This window comes from Nycticebus coucang, chromosome 22 (genome assembly GCF_027406575.1).
Source record: "Nycticebus coucang isolate mNycCou1 chromosome 22, mNycCou1.pri, whole genome shotgun sequence".
NCBI classification, from domain to species: domain Eukaryota; kingdom Metazoa; phylum Chordata; class Mammalia; order Primates; family Lorisidae; genus Nycticebus; species Nycticebus coucang.
The window spans coordinates 50,230,037-50,248,512 of record NC_069801.1 but is presented as its reverse complement, the minus strand read 5'-3'; the positions used below and the strand labels follow the sequence as shown (position 1 = coordinate 50,248,512).

At 47.8% G+C, this 18,476-nt stretch overlaps 1 non-coding gene across 1 annotated transcript; it reads left to right on the top strand.

Annotated features, from left to right (window-relative positions):
* Window positions 1–6,528: 6,528 nt before the first annotated feature.
* On the top strand, window positions 6,529–6,632 carry LOC128575731 (small nucleolar RNA U13). The gene has a single exon (XR_008377138.1). It is a non-coding gene; the product is annotated as a small nucleolar RNA U13 (small nucleolar RNA).
* The last annotated feature ends 11,844 nt before the right edge of the window (window positions 6,633–18,476 follow it).

Below are 18,476 nucleotides of genomic sequence, written 5' to 3'. Positions count from 1 at the left end.
GGCCAGTTGTAGGCTGATAACTATCTGGTCTGTCTGGGATCGTCCTAGTGATAGTACTAAAAACCCGTATCCCAGAAAACCCATCAATCCTGGGCAAATGGAGAGTGTTGGTCACTGTAGCTGCGTGGGTGCTTGGTCTCCATAGGTCCCATCTGGGATGGCTGGGGCCTCCCACCATGGGGTCTCTCATGTTCTGGTAGCCTGGCCCAAGCCATTCACATGGCAGTGACAGGGGTCCAAGACAGAAAGAAGCAACACGTCCTCTTAAGGTTGAGGCTTGGAACCAGCCCATCATCACTGCGGCCACGTCCTGTTGGTCAAAGAAAGTAAAAAGAGCAGCCCAGATTGAGGGGTAGGAAGACAGACTCCCCCTGCTGAGGGGAGGAATGATAAAGTCACATGGTAAGAGGCACGGTATGAGGAGGGTGGAGAACTGGGGCCGGTTCTTTTTTCTTTTTTTTTTTTTTAGACAGACTCTTAAGCTGTCACTCTGGGTACAGTGTAGCAGAGTCATACTCACAGCAACCTCCAAGTCAGGCTCAAGAGATCCTCTTGCCTCAGCTTCTCTATTTTTAGTAGAGATGGTATCTCACTTTTGCTCAGGCTGGTCTTGAACTCATGAGCTCAAGCAATCCACCCGCCTCAGCCTCCCAGAGTGCTAGGATTACAGGCATGAGCCACTGCTCCCGGCAAAATTGGGCCAATCCTGTGATCAGTCTTTCCCAGAAGGGAAGTCCTGACTCTGGTGCAGCAGTAAACACAGTGAGATCAGAGCTGCCCAGCTGACCCATCAATGCTTATTGTTTTAAACACACTCTTGCATTTGGAAGGTGGTTTATTGCACAGCAAAGTCTGATTGATGCACCTTCCTGGTCTCAGTGGCAGGAAATTCAGTGTGGCTGGAGCACGACAGGGCTACAGAAGGAGAATAATATGATTGGGACCAAGTGCTTTTCTCATCTCTTGGACTGGTAGAGTGAGAACAGGTGAGGGACCACTATTCCTTTGTACAAGTGGGAAAGACTGGGGCCCCGAGACGGCAGGCATGTGCACAAGGCCACCCAGCTGGTCAGCGCAGAGATTGGAACAAGGCTTCTCTTCCTGGGCCCTAGGGGTGAAGATTCTGTTGCAGTCTCTTTCCTTGACACTAGGAGGCCATCAACTATCCGTGAAAGAATGAGAGGTGGGTGGGCTGACAGCGATGGTGGGATTGAAATCTCAGGACTCCCCATGCCACCTGCATGGCTATGTTTATTTATTCCTTCAATATGAATGATCTTTTTTTTTTCCTTCAAAAATTCCCTGAGACTCCCTCTGTATCATTAGGTAGCAAATGGATCTGCAGTTGTTTAACTAGGCTGGGAAATTATGGACATCCAGAACCTTGACAAGGATTCTTTTGCCTCCTGGGGAGGCCTTGCAGGCCAGGAAATCAGGCCAGGTCCAGAGAAAGGGCCTCCCTGCTCAGGTCCTAGCCAACCTCTCTGAAATGCCACTAAGCTGTTGTGAGTGACTCTGGGCTAGTCTCTTCCCTCTCTGGTCCTGGGGCTTTGTGTCTGTCCTGGGAAGGCGTGAGTGGGTGAGATGTAGTGTGGTGAGATTTGCCACAGCAAGGAGTGTCTAGTATCCCAGGGAGGAGGCCTGGCTTGAGCAAACGGGTGGTGGCAGGACCCACAGGGACCTGTGCTTGGGACATGACTGCCCCCCAGTGTGGCTGAGGGGGGAGTCAGCAGAGTGCAGCACCCACCCGTGGCAGTGAGGGAAACGGTCCTCACTTGGGAAGAGCAGATGATGCTCTGTTTGATCAGCGCGTCTGCTGTGTGCCCAGGGCTCATGTACATCCTGCCCCAGCCCGCTGCTGTTGCCCCTGCTCATGGGAGGACAAGCCAGCTACCTCACTGGACAAATGAGGAGATCGGGCTTGGGGGAGGAAGTGATGTGTCCCATGTGACACACGGGCAGTCTAACTTTAGGTTCTTTCCAAAATCTGTGAACCCTCCTACCCGGGGAGTGTTTCTAGTCCCGGCAGTTACGGCAGGGAGGGAGAGAAATTGGGGGGACTGACCCCTTGCTACTGCTCTGTGAACCCAGAGTTCAGCCCTCACATTGGCCTAGCTCTTGAGGCCCAGGTCAAGGTGGCACCTGCTCCCCACACCCCTTCACCTGTCTTTAAACCTACTTCTGTGAACCCTCTGAGCGAGACCTTGGGAGACACCCTCAGGAGGCTGATTCCACCCACAGAACTCTGGGGTCCCCCCAGGGTCCTGATCCAGGCTGACAGCGGTTCCCGGCCAAGCTGTATTTCCCACCCATCGAGGCCTGCAAATCTCCAGAGCTAGTATTTGTTTAATACTTCCCTTTCATAGACTTGCTTTTCTCTAAAAGCCTTTTTCTCTTTAAATTGAAACTGGAGGTTTATTGTAATAAACTTTTTATTTTAGAGCAGTGTTAGATTTACAGAAGTATGGTGAAGAGAGTTGCGATCGACTCACTTCACAGGCTTTATTTTAACATGAAACATTTCATTATTTCTGTAAATGGAAAACCAGCAGGACTTGCCTCCACTAGACCTTAATCTTAAAAATGAACAGTGAAAGCAAAACAATGTTATTACATTTTTAAAATTGAAATAAAAAATTAACAGTCTGATACAAGTAGTAATAAATCTGATCGATTTACAAAAATGCAGCCTGTGCAGACTTGGCTGAGCGTGTGTGTGTGTGTGTGTGTGTGTGTGTGTGTGTGTGTGTGTGTGCGCGTGCGCAGGCATAAGAGGAGGCAGGCATAAACCACATCGCACAGCAGGGCCATCTCCTGGGGCCATGTGACTTTCCCCTGTGGCCCACTTTAACGACCCTGCTGAGAGCTGTCCAAGGATTGGTCTGGGCACAGCACAGTCTGAGTTTACAGAGCACCTGCTCATGTCCCCCACTGTCCCAGCCTCCCAACACCCAACAGGATGGTGGGCACTGTCCTCACCTCTACTTTTAAGATGAAGAAACCAGACCTGGTGCCGTGGCTAATGCCTGTAATCCTAGCACTCTGGCTCAGGAATTTGAGACCAGCCTAAGCAAGAGTGAGAATCCATCCTACTAAAAATAGAAAAACTAGCCAGGCGCAGTGGCAGTCGCCTATAGTCCCAGCTACTCAGGAGGCTCAGGCAGGAGAATCACTTGAGCCCAAGAGTTTGAGGTTGCTGTGAGCTGTGACACCACAGCACTTTAACCAGGGCAGCGACCAAGTGAGACTCCGTTTCAAAAAAAAAAAAAGATGAAGAAACTGAGGCAGTTTAAGTAATTGGTTCAAGGCCACAGCCAGGAGTCATCCCAAGGCACTTGGGCCCCAAAGCCTGCACTTCTAACTGCTGTGTTCTGCTACCAAGAGCAGAAAAAAAAAAAACAGAGGAACTGTCTTTTAAACAAGGGAGTCTCTTTAGTTTTATTTCCCCTGATCAACTTTGTACTCTGAAATATCTCAATTACATAGAAAAGTTGAAAGAGTAGAAAAATGAACACCCTCTATGTCCTCCTCCAAGATGTGACCATTGTTAACATTGTCACTGTGTGTGTGTGTGTGTGTATTCTTCTGTTTCCAACTGAAATAAACAGAGCCTTTTCTCCATGTGTCCTTGGTGGTCATACCAGGTTTGATGTGCTTGTTATCTTTTTTCTAGATACATTTTAAAATAAAGGCATTACTGTGAAAATGAGATGTTCTTACCTCCTCAAATCACCCTGTGCACCCCTGGTGGTATGCTCGATTCACACTGGGGAAACACTTGTGGTCATTATCAACAAGGCTGTGAGCTGCCCAGACCCCCAGCTCCCTCTGCTGGCAGGATACGGGGGCTGCATGGGGATGACACTGCTGGAGTCAGGGTGAGGGAGGCAGGGAGTCCTGGAGTGTCTCAGATGAGGACGAGGGCCATGGAAAGGATGTGGGGCAGTGCTACATGGGCCTTTGCACAGGCTATTTGCTGGGCCTGGATGCTCTTCCTGTGTGTTTGGAGGCTCCTCCTCTCCCTCCTTCCATCCACTTGAGTGTATGCTCAGATGTCCCCTCTCAGAAGGGCCTTGCTGGCCACCCAGCTATAGTGCTTCCCACTCCAATTCATTTTCTTCAGGGGACTTCAAATGACACCACAGTTTTGTACACTGGTCTGTGAACTCCACGAGTGCTAGGACACCTGTCTTTATTTAGCATGATGCCTGTGCAACCTGTGCTTCACACAGAGCCTGACACCGGCTCTAGCAGATGACTCGACTGCATGGTTCAGTGGCCAGGGGTTCTGATCAGACACTAGGCCTGGTGCCAAGGCATTCTGGTTCTTGTGTACATACTGTGATGGGGAGCTCAGTCTCTCCATTCCTGAAAGATGAGGGTGCTCCTCTCACACGTTTAATGTCCCTTCAAAAACTAGAATTTGTATTTTTTTCAAAGGATAATGTAACTCCTTGAGAAACTGAGAGGGAGTTTGTGCCCAGTACAGGGTGCCTGCCAGGGACTCGGTGGTGGTAAGTACCCTCCATCTCCATGGGCCCCTGGTATGCATATCTCTGAGCAGGAGGCCACTTTCACTCTAGACTCTGGGCCCATGGGGTCCTCACTCCTGCTCCCCCAGTTTGCTCCTTCCTCCTCCCTACCCACCAGGAGTCCTTATTGATAAAATCCTGAGCTGGATGTGGCAGTGAGGAGTGATTCAGCTCAGATGTAGCAGTCCTGGGTTTTCTGCCACAGACTCACTGGGTGACCTTGGACCTCACCTTCTATACCTGCAAAATGGGGACAGTGAGTTCTTTGTAGGCCCAGGGACAAGGAACTATTCTAGGTCAGACTGCCAAGCCACAGGGGCCTTCTGCAAATAGCAGCAAAACCATGCTGTTCCCTGAGGCCTTGGTACAAATCAGCAGCAGAGAAACATGTCGGGGCCAAGTTTGCCTGAGCCCAGGCAGAATTACAGAGGAGCCAGGTCAGGGGCCCCGCAACGGCCTAATGCTGAGCTGTCAGAGTGATGCATGGGGCAAATTAATACATAAGTAAAACAAGAGTGGGCTGTGGCAACTTGGCCACAAACCACACTCCTCAGCCAGCCTTGGATAGGGGCACAGGAGCCTCGGGAAAGGCCCGGTCCAGTGTCTTCTGTGTCCACCGCCCTCCTCACAGGCCATTCAGGCAGAGGCTTGTCACCCAGGCTTTGCTTGGCCACGTTCCTCTCTGATGTGCCCTCCCCACCTGGCTCCAGACACAGTGACCTGGAAGGGGGCACTGCCTGGGCAAGGCTCAGAAGTGTGAAAAGGCTCAGGAAGTGAGAAGGCAGCGCAGAATGTGGGAGTCCCAGAGTGAGGTCCTCCACAGGAGAGGTAGGAGGGTCCAGGGTGCCTGGCGAGGGCGAGAGGGTGATGGGGGTGATGGCAGGGTATTAACTGAGGAAGAGCCGGGACATTGGGTTTTGAACAACCCCCATGGCTGGGTGGGAGAAGGGACTCTGAGGGGCCCCAGGGGAGGCAGGGAGACCAGTGAGGAGGCCGTGGAGTTTGTCAGGTGAAGGAGAGTGTGCACTTGGCCTAGGGAGGGCAACTTGAGGGGTGAGTCATGGTGGGGTGAGAGAGTGAGCGGAGACCGGTGGCTGGGTGCTGAGTGGCTATGGGCAGTGGGAGGAGGTGTGGACAGTCTCTGGGCCCAGGCTGCTCCTGCCCAGCCCCAGGCCAGCCAGTGGTCTCCAGCGGAAGCTTTACCCCAAAGCTGCTCCAGTCCAGAAGACCATCGGTGTTGCTGCCTGCAACCCTGAAATGGGGTAAAGGATTATCTTACTTGTTTGTATTAGTTTTTCTTAAATGTATGTGTAGCTCACATGTATTTCAATGTTTAATTTGGGGGGGGCTTTATTTAGAAGTGCGGTGGCAATTTTTGAGACCAGAAATATGTCAAAGGAACTTAACTTCTGTTTATAACAATTAACCTACAGTAAAATTGGTTCCCTTATTTGTCATTTCACTTAAAGTCGAAATTTCCAACAACTTATCCATAACATGAAATGAGGACCTACTGGGCAGAAAAGACACTTGGATTGTCACAGCTGCTCAGCCGCGGGAGGAGTGATCCAGCTGTGCAAGGTGCCATCAGAGGCCACGTGAATGCTCCTGCACGTCTCTGTGGAGGGAGGGGAGGGATGAGCTGTCTGGGAGCCCTTCCAGCTGAGGGGCAGAGCACTCAGTGTGGCTCACAGTGCAGGAAGCTCCCTCCGAGGGCTAGCCTTAGCCTTGACCCTGCTGCAGTCCTGAAGGCGCCCAGCCCAGGACCAGCATCCCCCTCCTTGGGCTGGGTCTGACACTCTACAGAGCCATGGGGCTGCCATGTCTACACTCTTTATCACTGGGACCATCAGCCCAGCAAGACTAATGGGAAAACTGAGGCCCAGAATGTAATGGGACTGGCCTAAGTCACGTCTGTGCCATCAGAGGATTAAATAAAATATTATCCAATCCTTTTTTTTAATTGTTAAATCATAGCTGTGTACATTAGTATCCGATCCTTTTGTAGTTCATAAGCGTGACGATTGGGTTTTCATGCGCATGAGTGAGATGTGCCTCCCACAAATCTTGTTACGACGTTAGCACATTACCCGTCTGACATGAAAAAATAAATAAATAAAATATTAGCCGGTGTGCAAGGGCTTTTGCCACTGTCTGATCAGCTGGGTCCAGCCCTGCCCTGACTCTTGAGATCATTTGACCACTGGACATACACCTCATAGTTGAAGCTTCTCGGGGAAGCAGGAAGCTGGGATTCCTGTGACTTCCTGTTGCTATCCCCAGAACTGCCCTTGGGAACTCTGCAAACACTGGCACAGGTGTACAGCAGGAAGTCCAGGTGGGGCATTGCCATCTCATTTCTCAACACTTGAGCAGGCTGAGGGCTGGGCTGCCTGTCCTCAAACTCCTCCACTGAAGCCTGGGGTTCCTTCATTACAGCCGAATCCCTGACTCTCAGTATTGTCTCTCAGGAGGCTGATTCCCACTGGGGGGCTTATGACCCAGAATCTACTGATTCTGCCTGTTCCAGACCTAGTGAAGGGGCCCTAGGCTCAGGAGTCCTAGCTCTGCTCCTTACTAGTGATGTGACTCTGGGCAAGTTCACTCACATCTCTGAGCCTTACTTTCCCAGAGGGTTCAAACATGCCACAGACAGATATAGCCTGCACAGTAGTTTGTTTTAATCAAATTGGTTACAACAGTTTAATTCAATTTATTTATTTATTAGACATTTAAAAGATAAATGATCAAGACATGGCATACAAAAATCTAGAATCTTCTAGATCTTTAGCTTTTCTTGAAAAAATCAGAATATCTCGTCTTACTGGGTCCCCATCCCTATCAGGCAACAAACCGCTGGAGCGAATCTCACTCCCTACTTCCTATAGCCCCTGGAGGACAGTGGGCTTTCTGCCCTGAGTTGAGCTGGGAGCCCCCAGCCTCTTGTCTCAGAGCACATGGCCCACACCTGGTTGATGGATGGATGGACGGATGAATGAATAAATGGATGAATGAATGAAAGCAGCAAAATTCATAATAATAATGCCTGCTCCTTGCCCCTCATTTCCCCAGAAGAGTGCGAAGAGGTCCTGGTGTCTTGAAAACTAGGAAGTACCTGGAATAGTACTTATGGACTATTCCTGGACATCCATGTACACGCTTATATTCAAGCAAGCAACAAAATAAAGTAAGTTCTGGGAGTTTACACACACACACACACACCCCTACTGTCAAGCACACACAGACACAGCTACCCACAGAAATCATGTGTAGAATTAGCTGTCTCCACACACGAATATAAACATAAAGGCACAATCATGCAGAAACATGCAATGCCCCCCACCAGTAGGGTCACACCAGACGTGTCATCTGGTACCTGTGCTGGAGTCAGTCCATGTGGGGCTGAACTGGCTCCGAGGTTGAGGAGGCGTCTCCTGGAGACAGGCTGGGAGGCCTCGAGCCAGGGCCTGGGAAACTAGACCACTACCTCCCGCTGGAGCTTGTTCCTGGATAAATGATGTGTGTGCTGGGCTCTCAGGGGGAGAGGCTTCCGGGCTGACTTCTGGCTCCCATTTCCTTCTTGCCACTTGTGTTTTTAGGCCACCTCTGACCCAGCAAGCCCCTGCTCACAGGGCATTGCTTGGGCACCTTTGTAGGCCTCTGTCCCTTAAATAAGAAGAGCCAGTTTTACCAGCATTTGCCAAGCACAGGGCCAGACACAGGGAGAACTTAGTCCCCAGGCGCCTCCCAGACATCACCTAGTCCGGGTCCTAATGGCACTGACACTTGGCCCACAGCACGCTTCAGATACGTCATGACACCTCCAACAAGTGGGGATAATTCTGTTCATTTTAAAAGAATGGAAACAGAATCAGAGAGACAAAGGGAATTGCCTCAAGTGACCCAGCCTCCCAAGGGGGGTCCTCACCCCTGTGCTGCAGTCTGGGTCTCCCTCAGCCCTAGCCACACCTGGAGAGGCCACAGGAGCAGGGCACTCCAGGGTAGGGCACAGTCTCTCCTTGGGTCTAGGGAGGCAGCAGGGTGGACATTGCTGGAAGCAGCCTGGCTTTTCTGGCTCAGCACCCAGGAGAGGGGCTCCCAGTCTGAAAGCCATAGACACTGGGTCCTAACAGGCTGTGGCCAGGTTTTCAGGTAAAGGCAGGTCCTTGGGAGGTTTCTGTGGGCCCCCAGGCTCTGAAATCCCTGACCTAAAGGAAGGAGTGTAGCCCTAGGCCATCCCAGGCACCGGGCACTACAGAACAGGCTCAAGCTGGCGCCAAGGGTTTAAAAGATTATGACGTGAAAAGCTTCAAGCTAAGAAACTTGCACGCCTGCTGATTGCCTTCAAGAATTAGGCAAGACAGCCATGAGCAGACAGAACTCAGGTTTACAAGAAATGTGAAACTGCTCCTTGCCTGACCCCAGCTGAGCCCTGGGCTGTCCCCTTCAACACTTCTGCGACTCTCTGGGTGAGGTTGGACAATCCTGCCCATCTCAGGGCCTCGGCCTCCCTGGCCTCTGGATGTCAATGGGGATTCTCAAACTATGTTTCTCATTTGGGAGAGGATTTGATAGGATGCTGCCAGCTGTGGGGTCTAGAGTCCCCCTCTACAACAAAACCATTCAGTGTGACTGCATGTGGTTCATGCCAGTAATCCCAGCACTTTGGGAGGCTGAGGCAGGTAGATCCCCTGAGCTCAGGAGTTCGAGAACGGCTTGAGCAAGAGCAAGATCCTATCTCTACTAAAAATAGAAAAACTAGCCAGGCGTCGTGGTGGGCACCTTTAGTTCTAGCCACTCAGGAGGCTGAGGCAAGAGGATCACTTGAGCCCAGGAGTTTAAGGTTGCTTTGAACTATGACACTACAGCACTCTACCCAGGGTGACTGAGTGAGACTCTGCTTCAAAAACAAAAAAGACATTTTTATTTGAAAAAAGAGCTCTGGGCTCAGCGCCTGTGGCTCAAGCGGCTAAGGCACCAGCCACATACACCTGGTGGGTTTGAATCCAGCTCAGGCCTGCCAAACAATGATGGCTGTAACCAAAAAATAGCCAGGTTTTGTGGTAGATGCCTGTAATCCCAGCTACTTGGAAGGCGGAGGCAGGAGAATAGCTTGAGCCCAGGAGTTGGAGGTTGCTGTGAGCTGTGATGCCACGGCACTCTACCCAGGGTGACAGATGAGGCTCTGTCTCAAAAAAAAAGAAAAGAAAAGAAAAGAAAAAAGAGCTCTGTGACTAAGTTCGCGTATCTGAGATTTCTCCCCCCAGTGTCCTAGGTCTGCTGTCTTGGTATTCTGTATTCAGGCAGAACGTGGCAGTGGAAGTCAGGAGTCTCCAGCGTCTTCTTTGTTTTAGAGGAGAGGGGGTGGTGTTGCCTCCTGTGACAACGATGGCTCATGTTCACCGAGCACTTACCATGTGCCAGGCTCTTAGTGATCCCATGGGACTCCATGGGGTAAGTATTTTCCTCCTCCTTTTTGTGGAGTGAGAAGCTCCAGTGGGAAGCTCCACATCAAGCCACTTGCTTAGTGTCACACAGGCAAGGCCGGGATCTGAGTCTAGGGCCCCTGCAGCAGTGTGAGTGGGGTGGGAGTGCCGGGTGTGGGAGCAAGCAGAATAGTAAGATTTGTCTCCTGCCTCTGACTCTGTCTCCCCAGCTTTCTTCTGACCCCATTGATACGACTCACCTGGCCTGACCGTTCTCCTGGCTCAGCTTTAACTCCTCCAGTGGCTCCTCGCTGCTCTCAGGATACAGTCTCGGATCCTGGGTTTGACATTTCCCTGGAAAGTGTCCTTTCCAGCCCCACTGCTGCCACGCATGGCCCTGTGCCCTACACCCCGTGCTTCGCGTGGGTTGAGCTGTGTGGCTGTGTCCCCAGGCCCAGCCTGTGCTTCCTCACGCCACTCCATCCTGCTCTCTCTGCCTGAGAGAGGACATTCCCCACTTACTTGAGTGAGTCCAGTGCTCACTCCCACTGGACTTTTAAAACTCAGCTCCAGGCAGCCTTCGCTGGGCCCCTGGGTCAGGCCGTCTTCTCTGTGATGCCACAGCCTGATCCCTGGATTGTCATAGTTTCCATCTCTGCCTGCCCCTCCATGGCTGGGTCCTGGACATCGCCCAGCACAGGGCCTGGCACAGAGAGCCCTGGCACAGGCTGTCAGGGACCCTGTGTAGACCTGGATGGTGGACAAGGTTCTAGGGCCCCTGGGGAGATGGCCCCACATAGAGTGACCGTAGCAGGTTCAAACCTAGCCTCAGCCAAACTGCAACCAAAAAATAGCTGGGCGTTGTGGCAGGCGCCTGTAGTCCCAGCTACTCGGGAGGCTGAGGCAAGAGAATAGCGGAAGCCCAAGAGCTGGAGGTTGCTGTGAGTCCTGTGACGTCATGGCACTCTACCGAGGGCAGTAAAGTGAGACTCTGTCTCTACAAAAAAAGAAAGGGCCACAACAGAAGTTACTCGGGGCTCTCCCTGGAATGTTAGGAAGCCCACCTCCTCCATGATGCCTGGCTAATTTTTCTATTTTTAGTAGAGATGGGGATTTCTCTTTTGCTCAGACTGGTCTCAAACTTGTGAGATCAAGTGATCCACTCGCTTTGGCCTCTCAGAGTTTTAGGCTTATAGGCGTGAGCCACCAGGTCTGACCACATGTTGCATTTTATAAGAAAGATAAAGGAAAGAAAGAACCTCTCTGAGGAAGAAAAAAGATTGCAATGGATAATTATACTGGGACAATAGATATAAACCAATATTGTTCTGGGAACACCGGATGTACAGCCACCTTGATATGAAGCATACAAATAAAGAACACCTTTGAATCCAACTTAAACATGTGAGTATGACTCACACCGTGGGCTTCTTTCTTATCCCCTCCCCTGCCTTCCTTGTGGAAGTAACCTCTGTCCTGAATTCTGTGTGATTCATTTTTCTCAGGTAAAAAACCAACTTGGATCATATACATATGAAAAACTAAACAATGTCGTTTTGAGCCTCACAAATGTTGGGTCGTTTGTATGCCTCACAAATGTTGGGTCGTTTGTATGCAGTCTTTTGCAACAAGCCTCTCTCACTCAGTATTTTGTTTCTAAACATGGTTGGCTGAAGTTATGTTTGATTCCTTTTTGCTGCTCTATAGGATTTCATTACAGGGAGATGCCACAATTAATTCATTTTCCTGGTAAAGGCCTTATTAGGGTGGTTTCCAGGTTTTTGCCATTATAAACAGCACTGCTGTGAATATCCTTGTATGCATCTCCAGGTTCTTATATGCAAGAGTTTCTCTAGGGTTCACATTTTGAAATGTGATGATATAGTAATGAAATCACAGTCAAGTCAAGTTGGAAATTTATACTGTATTAGGAGCATCTAAGAATTTCTGCTGATTCCCACCTCACCAGAACTTGCTATGGCCAGACTCCTTTTCTGTGGAAAATCTCCCTGTGGTCTTAATTTGCATTTTCTTGATTTCTGTCAGGTTGAGCATCTTTTGTTTTCCATTCATATTTCTTCTGGTGGGAAATGCTGGTTCGTATCTTTTGTTCCTTTTTAATTGAATTATTGGTCTTATAGATTTATAAGAGTTCTTTCTGCATTCTGGGTAGTAATACTTTGTTTGTTATTTGTGCTATAACATATAATGTTCATGGTTAATCTTTTCAACAATTAGAAAAATAATTAACTTGGAGGAAACAGAGACTAGGCATGGTTAAAAACCAACAGAAACAACAACAAAACATTACTAACATCCTCAAAGAAATAAGAGAAAATATTGTGCCCATGAAAAAAAAACAAGGTCCTATAGAAAAAAGAATAGTCAGCTAGGCACCTGTAGCTCAGTGGCTAGGGTGCCAGCCACATACAACAGGGCTGGCAGGTTTGAACCTGTCCTCAGTCTGTCAAACAACGGTGACAACTACAACAAAAAAATAGCCAGACATTGTGGTGGGTGCCTTGTAGTCCCAGCTACTTGGAAGGCTGAAGCAAGAGAATCACTTAAGCCCAAGAGTTTGAGGTTGCTGTGAGCTGTGAGCACTCCACTGAGGGTGACAAAGTGAAACTCTGTCTCAAAAAAGAAAAGAAAAGAAAAAGAAAAAGGAATAGTCAAAGAAAAAACAAGATCTTACAAATACGATGAGAAAATTTAAAAAACAGCAAAAAATCCTTGAGTGTTAAAGAAATCTTTCAGAATGGAAAGTAAAAATGGATGAAAATAAAAAATAGGTGAAAAAAAATAGAAGAAATACAGAGGACCAGTCCAGGAGGGCTAGTATTTAAATAATTAAGGCGGTCCAGAAAGAAAAAAATGTAAAAATCATAATACACATAGTATTTTTTGTTTTGTTTTGTTCTTTGTTAATCAGGCCCAGGCAAGGTGTGAACTCGCCACCGCTGGTGTGCAGGGTCAGCACACTAACCACTGAGCTACAGCACCCAGCTATCATAGAGGTAGTTCTAGAAGTTTTTCTACAAACTGAAGATGTGAGGACCCACTGTGTGACCAGAACAATCCGTGGAAATAAAGTGACTTCAAGACAGACTAAGGAAATGAAAACCTGAAAACTTCTAGAGACAAAGGGTAGGGTTTTTGCAAGAGACTGGGAAACAGAGTGGCCTTTGGCTTTTCAATAGGAAGTAGAAGACGATGGAGCGAATCTTCAAAATTCACATGGAAAATTATTTCCAGGGCCAGGTGGTGGCTCAGGCCTATAACCCTAGCCCTCTGGGAGTCGGAGATGGGGAGATTGCTTGAGCTCACAATTTCAAGACCACCCTGGGCAGGAGCGGGAGGTCTTAAAAAATCTGCCTCAAATATCTCTTTTTAGAAAACTATACATGGATGTTCCCCAAAATAAGGTAGCGAATTTAGAAAGAAGGCCTGGTATTTAGGAAACTAGGGGTTCACCCAAAAGTTCAGAACAGCCTCCAAAAGATGAGAAGGGAGATCTTACCATGAGAGCTGAGCAGCTGGCCTTGGCATCAACAAGTCTAATACACAGCAGTCAGAAATCTGCAGGAACTCCAACTCCGCAGGAAGTTGGTAGACTACGGCAGTCCACCCTTACCCGAGGTAAATACATTCCAGGACCCCCAGTGGACGCCTAAAACCTTGGATTGCACTGAACCTGACAGCCATCAAACAGAACACATCTGTTTGTGCCTTCTACCCACAAATTTAATGCCTTTCCCTTTTTAACTAAGTGCTTACCATGCACTGTGGCTGTAACTTACAGTGTGAGGTATGACAGCAAAAGTAGGACGGATTTCTTCTTTCTTCTGCACAATTTCACGGGTAGAAGATCCAATCTTACTGTAGATCTTAGCAACCTCAGCATGTGATTCTTTTCCCCCCTTTCCTTTTTAAATGGAGAAGTTTGCCTTTTCACTTAAAGAAAGCACTTGGCAGCTTCCCTTTGGCATATCCAAATTGCCAGCATCACTCTTCTTATTCTTTGGAACCGTTATGAAGTAAAGTAAGGTTACCTGAACAAGAGCACTGCAGTACTAAGACAATTGATCTGATAAGCTAGAGGACCACTGAGTTACTAACTGGTAGTAGCATCTATGGTGCCTGAGAAGGAATGATTCACACCCTAGGCAACTGAAAGCATTGGCTAGGATGTGGAGACATTGGCCCTTCCATGCGCTGTCAGTGGGAATGTAAAATGGTACTAGAATTAAATGCAATATGGTCCAGCCATTCCACTTCTGAGTATATTCAAAAGAAATGAAAGCAGGGACTTTGAAAGGTATCTTGTACATTCATGTTTATAGCAGCATTATTCATGATGGCTAAAACATGGAACCAACCACAGTGTCCATTGATAGATGAACAAAGAAATAAAAGAAGGACTATCCATACAGGGAAATATGATTCATCCTTAAAAAGGAAGGAAATTCTGACACATGTTACAACATGGATGAACTTTGAAGATATTGTGCTAAGCCAACTAAGCCAGTCACAAAAGGAAAAATACTGTCCAATTCCACTTAGATGAGGTGCCTAGAAGAGTCAAATTTATAGAGACAGAAAGTAAAACGGTGGTTGTCAGGGGTTGGAAAGAGAAAGGAAGAGGAGTTATTTAATGGATACAGAATTATAGTCTGGCAAGATAAAAGGTTCTGGAGATGGATGTTGGTGACGAGGGCACAGCAGTGTGAATGCCCTTAATGCCGCTAAACTACACTTAAACTTGGTTAACATGGTAAATTTTATGTTATATATATTTTATCACAATTTAGAAAAATGATTTGAATCACTCAATCCCAATCATCTTGGAAGGATGGACGGGCATTGACTCAGAGTAAGTGTCTGTGTGTGAGTGTTTTGGGGGGTGTTGGAGGTATGAGGGAGCTAAATCTTCGTCTTCGTGGCAGGAAATCAAAAGACAGTGCCTAAAATGGAAAGATCAAGAAATAGGAAGAAGCGTGTTATTTAACGATGTGGAGGTAAATTCCAAAAGAATCAGCTAGAAGAGCTGCGTGGTCTTCTGTGGAGAGAGAAATGGAGGTGGGAGCGAACAATGTGAGTTTTTCACAACAAGCCTTACAGAACAATTTGATTCTTTAAACTATATGAAAGTAAAACTTCAATTTAAAAAAAGAGAACTAATCCAAAATAAAAGCAAACAGAAAATTGCTGAGCCTGTCCTCAAAGACCCTGTGACTCAGGCAATGGCACCCAGGGCCTGGGCCCTTTCCAAGTCACCTTGAGAAGCATCTGTCATTAGGACTTGTGTCCTCCATGCTTCCGGGAATGAATGAGGTTGGGGTGACACGGTGGGAGGGCCCTCAGAGGACATCTGCAGGGACAGACACCCATTGTTTACTTGAATAGCTGCACGTTTATTTTAATGTGTATTGGAAAAATGTAATTAGCATATCAAGCCTGTGATTTCATGGAGATTATTGCTCGGGATGAAGCTCAATTTATTAAGTGAAAGGATTTAAGGGAATGGCTGAAGTCAGGGTGAGAGAGGGAACTGGCAGACGCTGCTTAACACAGAGTCAAAAAGCCCCTAACATCCTGATCAAAAACAAGATGTGGCAATAGAACAAGTTAAAATTGGTTAGAACCAGGATGGCCAAGAAATATTTCATTTCTTGACCTTGAGCTCATTATGCTTTAATTATAATACATTAGCATGCTAAAAGAAACTTCCATCGGACACCAGGACAGTTTTAGGATGAAACCTCATAAAGTAAAGAAAGGAGAGAGTCCCAGTTCTAAGAAAGCAGTGCCCCCTTTCCAAAAATGAATATGACTGTCCCTCCTCTTCTTAGCTTATGATTAAGCCATTGCATAAATAAAGAAATCAGGCTTGGCGCCCATAGCACAGTGGTTACAGTGCCAGCCACATACACTAAAGTTGGCGGGTTCGAACCCAGCCCAGGCCAGCTAACCAACAATGAAAACTGCAACAAAAAATAGCCAGGTGTTGTGGCAGACACCTGTAGTCCCAGCTACTTGGGAGGCTGAGGCAAGAGAATTGCTAGAGCCCAAGAGTTTGAGGTTGTTGTGAGCTGTGACGCCACCGCACTCTACCGAGGGCGACATAGTGAGACTCTGTCTCAAAAAAAAGAGAGAGAAATCAAAAAAGCACAAGTTCTGTTCTCCTCAGCAGGGAGAGCTGGCTTTTCTGTTCTGTGGAGCTGATCTTCTGAATAAAACTCACTTTCACTTTACACCAGGGATGTCTAACCTTTTTTCTTTTCTGCTGTGCATCGGAAGAATAAGTGTTGTCTTTAGGCCACATAGTAAATACACAAACACTAAGGAAAGCTGATTAGCAAAAAAAGGTCTGTGCATACTGTGATATCACACAGAGAAGGGGCAAAAGTCCTCCAAAAGGCAGCATTCAGCCGACATCTGCAGGTTGGACACCCCTGCTTACACTGCTTACACTGTCCCAATACTAGGAATTACTTTCCTGTGTCAAGGGGAAATACTGACCTAGTTCAACACCAAGCCCAGAGAGGGAGAGGGACTGGCTCGCTCTCAAAGTGAGCAATGGGGGAAGCCATGGCGGAGAGCACATGGCGGAGAGGCAAGAAACCAAGGCTGGGTTTGTTCAGCTTTTCTGTGAACCCCTGAACCACCTTGCAACGCTCAACTCTTGTGTCTTCCTCGATAAGGTGAAGGGGTTCTGCAGCTAAGAGCAATCATGCTAATGATAACTGTACATAATCCTTACAGAGCTATCTCTTACTACGTACCAGAAACGACAACAACAATAATAGCAAAGATTAAGTTACTATGTGCTGAAAACCCTGCTGAGAGCTGTATTTTATTTCATTTTTGAGACAGACTCTCATTTTGTTGCTTTTGGTAGAATGCTGTGGTGTCACAGCTCACAGCAACCTCAAACTCTTGGGCTCAAGTAATCCTCTTGCCTAAGCCTCCTAAGTAGCTAGGACCTCAAGCGCCCACCACAACGCCCAACTATTTTAAGAAACGGGATCTCTCTCTGGCTCAGGCTCAAGCTGGTCTTGAACTCATGAGCTCAGGCAATCTACCCACCTCGGCCTCCCAGAGTGCCAGGATTATGGGCGTGAGCAATGGCGCCTGGCCTCCTGCTAAGAGCTTTATATACATAGCTGATCCTCCATATTTGTGGGTTCCACATCAGTGGATTCAACCAAAGGCAGATCGAAATTATCCAGGAAAAAATAATGCATCTGGAAAAAAAAAATGAAAAACATTTTAAAGTACAAGCTTCCCTCCCCTTCTCATTACTTCCTACTCAGTACAGTGTAACAACTATTTACATAGCAGATACATATTCTGAGTAATCCAGAGATGACCTCAGAGGAGGACGTGTGTGGGTTATGTGCAAATGTTAAGTCAGCCATTTTACAGTGGGAGTTTGAGCGTCCATTGATTGAATATCTGAGGGCATCCTGGGGCCAGTCCCCAGGGATCTTGAGGGAGGATTCTATTAACTTATTTCATTCTTATGAATCTTATGAGACAGCCCCAGTGACTGCTGCTTCCTAGGAGTCACACTCCTGAGTAGTCCCTTCCAACATAGAATGGGGCTGACCTCTGTAACCAACAGAATATTGCAAAAATGAGGGAGTGTGACTTCCACTGTTAAGTCATAAAATGGTGACTTCCTCCTTGTTTTCTCTTTCTTGGACCAATCACTCTAGGGAAACCCAGCTGCTATGTTGTGTGGACACTCTAGCAGTCCCATGGCAAGATCCGTAAGGAGAAAACCTGATTCCTCCTGCCACAGTCAATAAGAACTTGCCAGCCGTTTGGGTGAGCCAACCCAGACCCCAGCCCCAGTTACATCTTCAGGAAACTGCAACGACCACACCCTCCTGACAGAGCCAGAGCTAGAACCACCCAGCTCAGAGGCTCCCAAATTCCTGCCCCACAGACACTGTGAAAGATAATAAATGTTTATTGTTGCTTTAAGGTGCTAAATTTTGGGGTCATTTGATATGCAGCCATAGTTAATTGATACTATTAGGTAACATTATGACCCCCATTTTAGAGATGGACAAAATGAGGGCCAAAAATTTCAAGTAACTGGATGACACAGGTAGTAAGTGACTGAAACTATAGTAATTTGGATCTATGTAAAGTTCATGCAATGAATTAGAATCTCTGTTTTATAGGACTGTCTCTCTGAGCAAAACACTCTGCCTGCTAAGAGAGAGAGAGACAAATATAGAGTGATAGTGACAAGAAGACATGGGCAGTGGACTCACATGAAGGACATGGCTATAATTCTGTGGGGTGAAAGAGCAGGCTGCAGAGCGCTCCACTGCCCGGGGCAGTTCAGTTCTGACCGTCTCAGGGCCGCAGGTCTCTGACTCTCCCTGGGCTGGTGACCAGCTCTTTTCTTCCCTGTGCTGACATTGTCTGTCCTAAGCTATCACCGCCTCCAGACCAGAGATCCTCAAGGGCAGGGATGGATTGGTGTTTGTCTGTGTCCCTT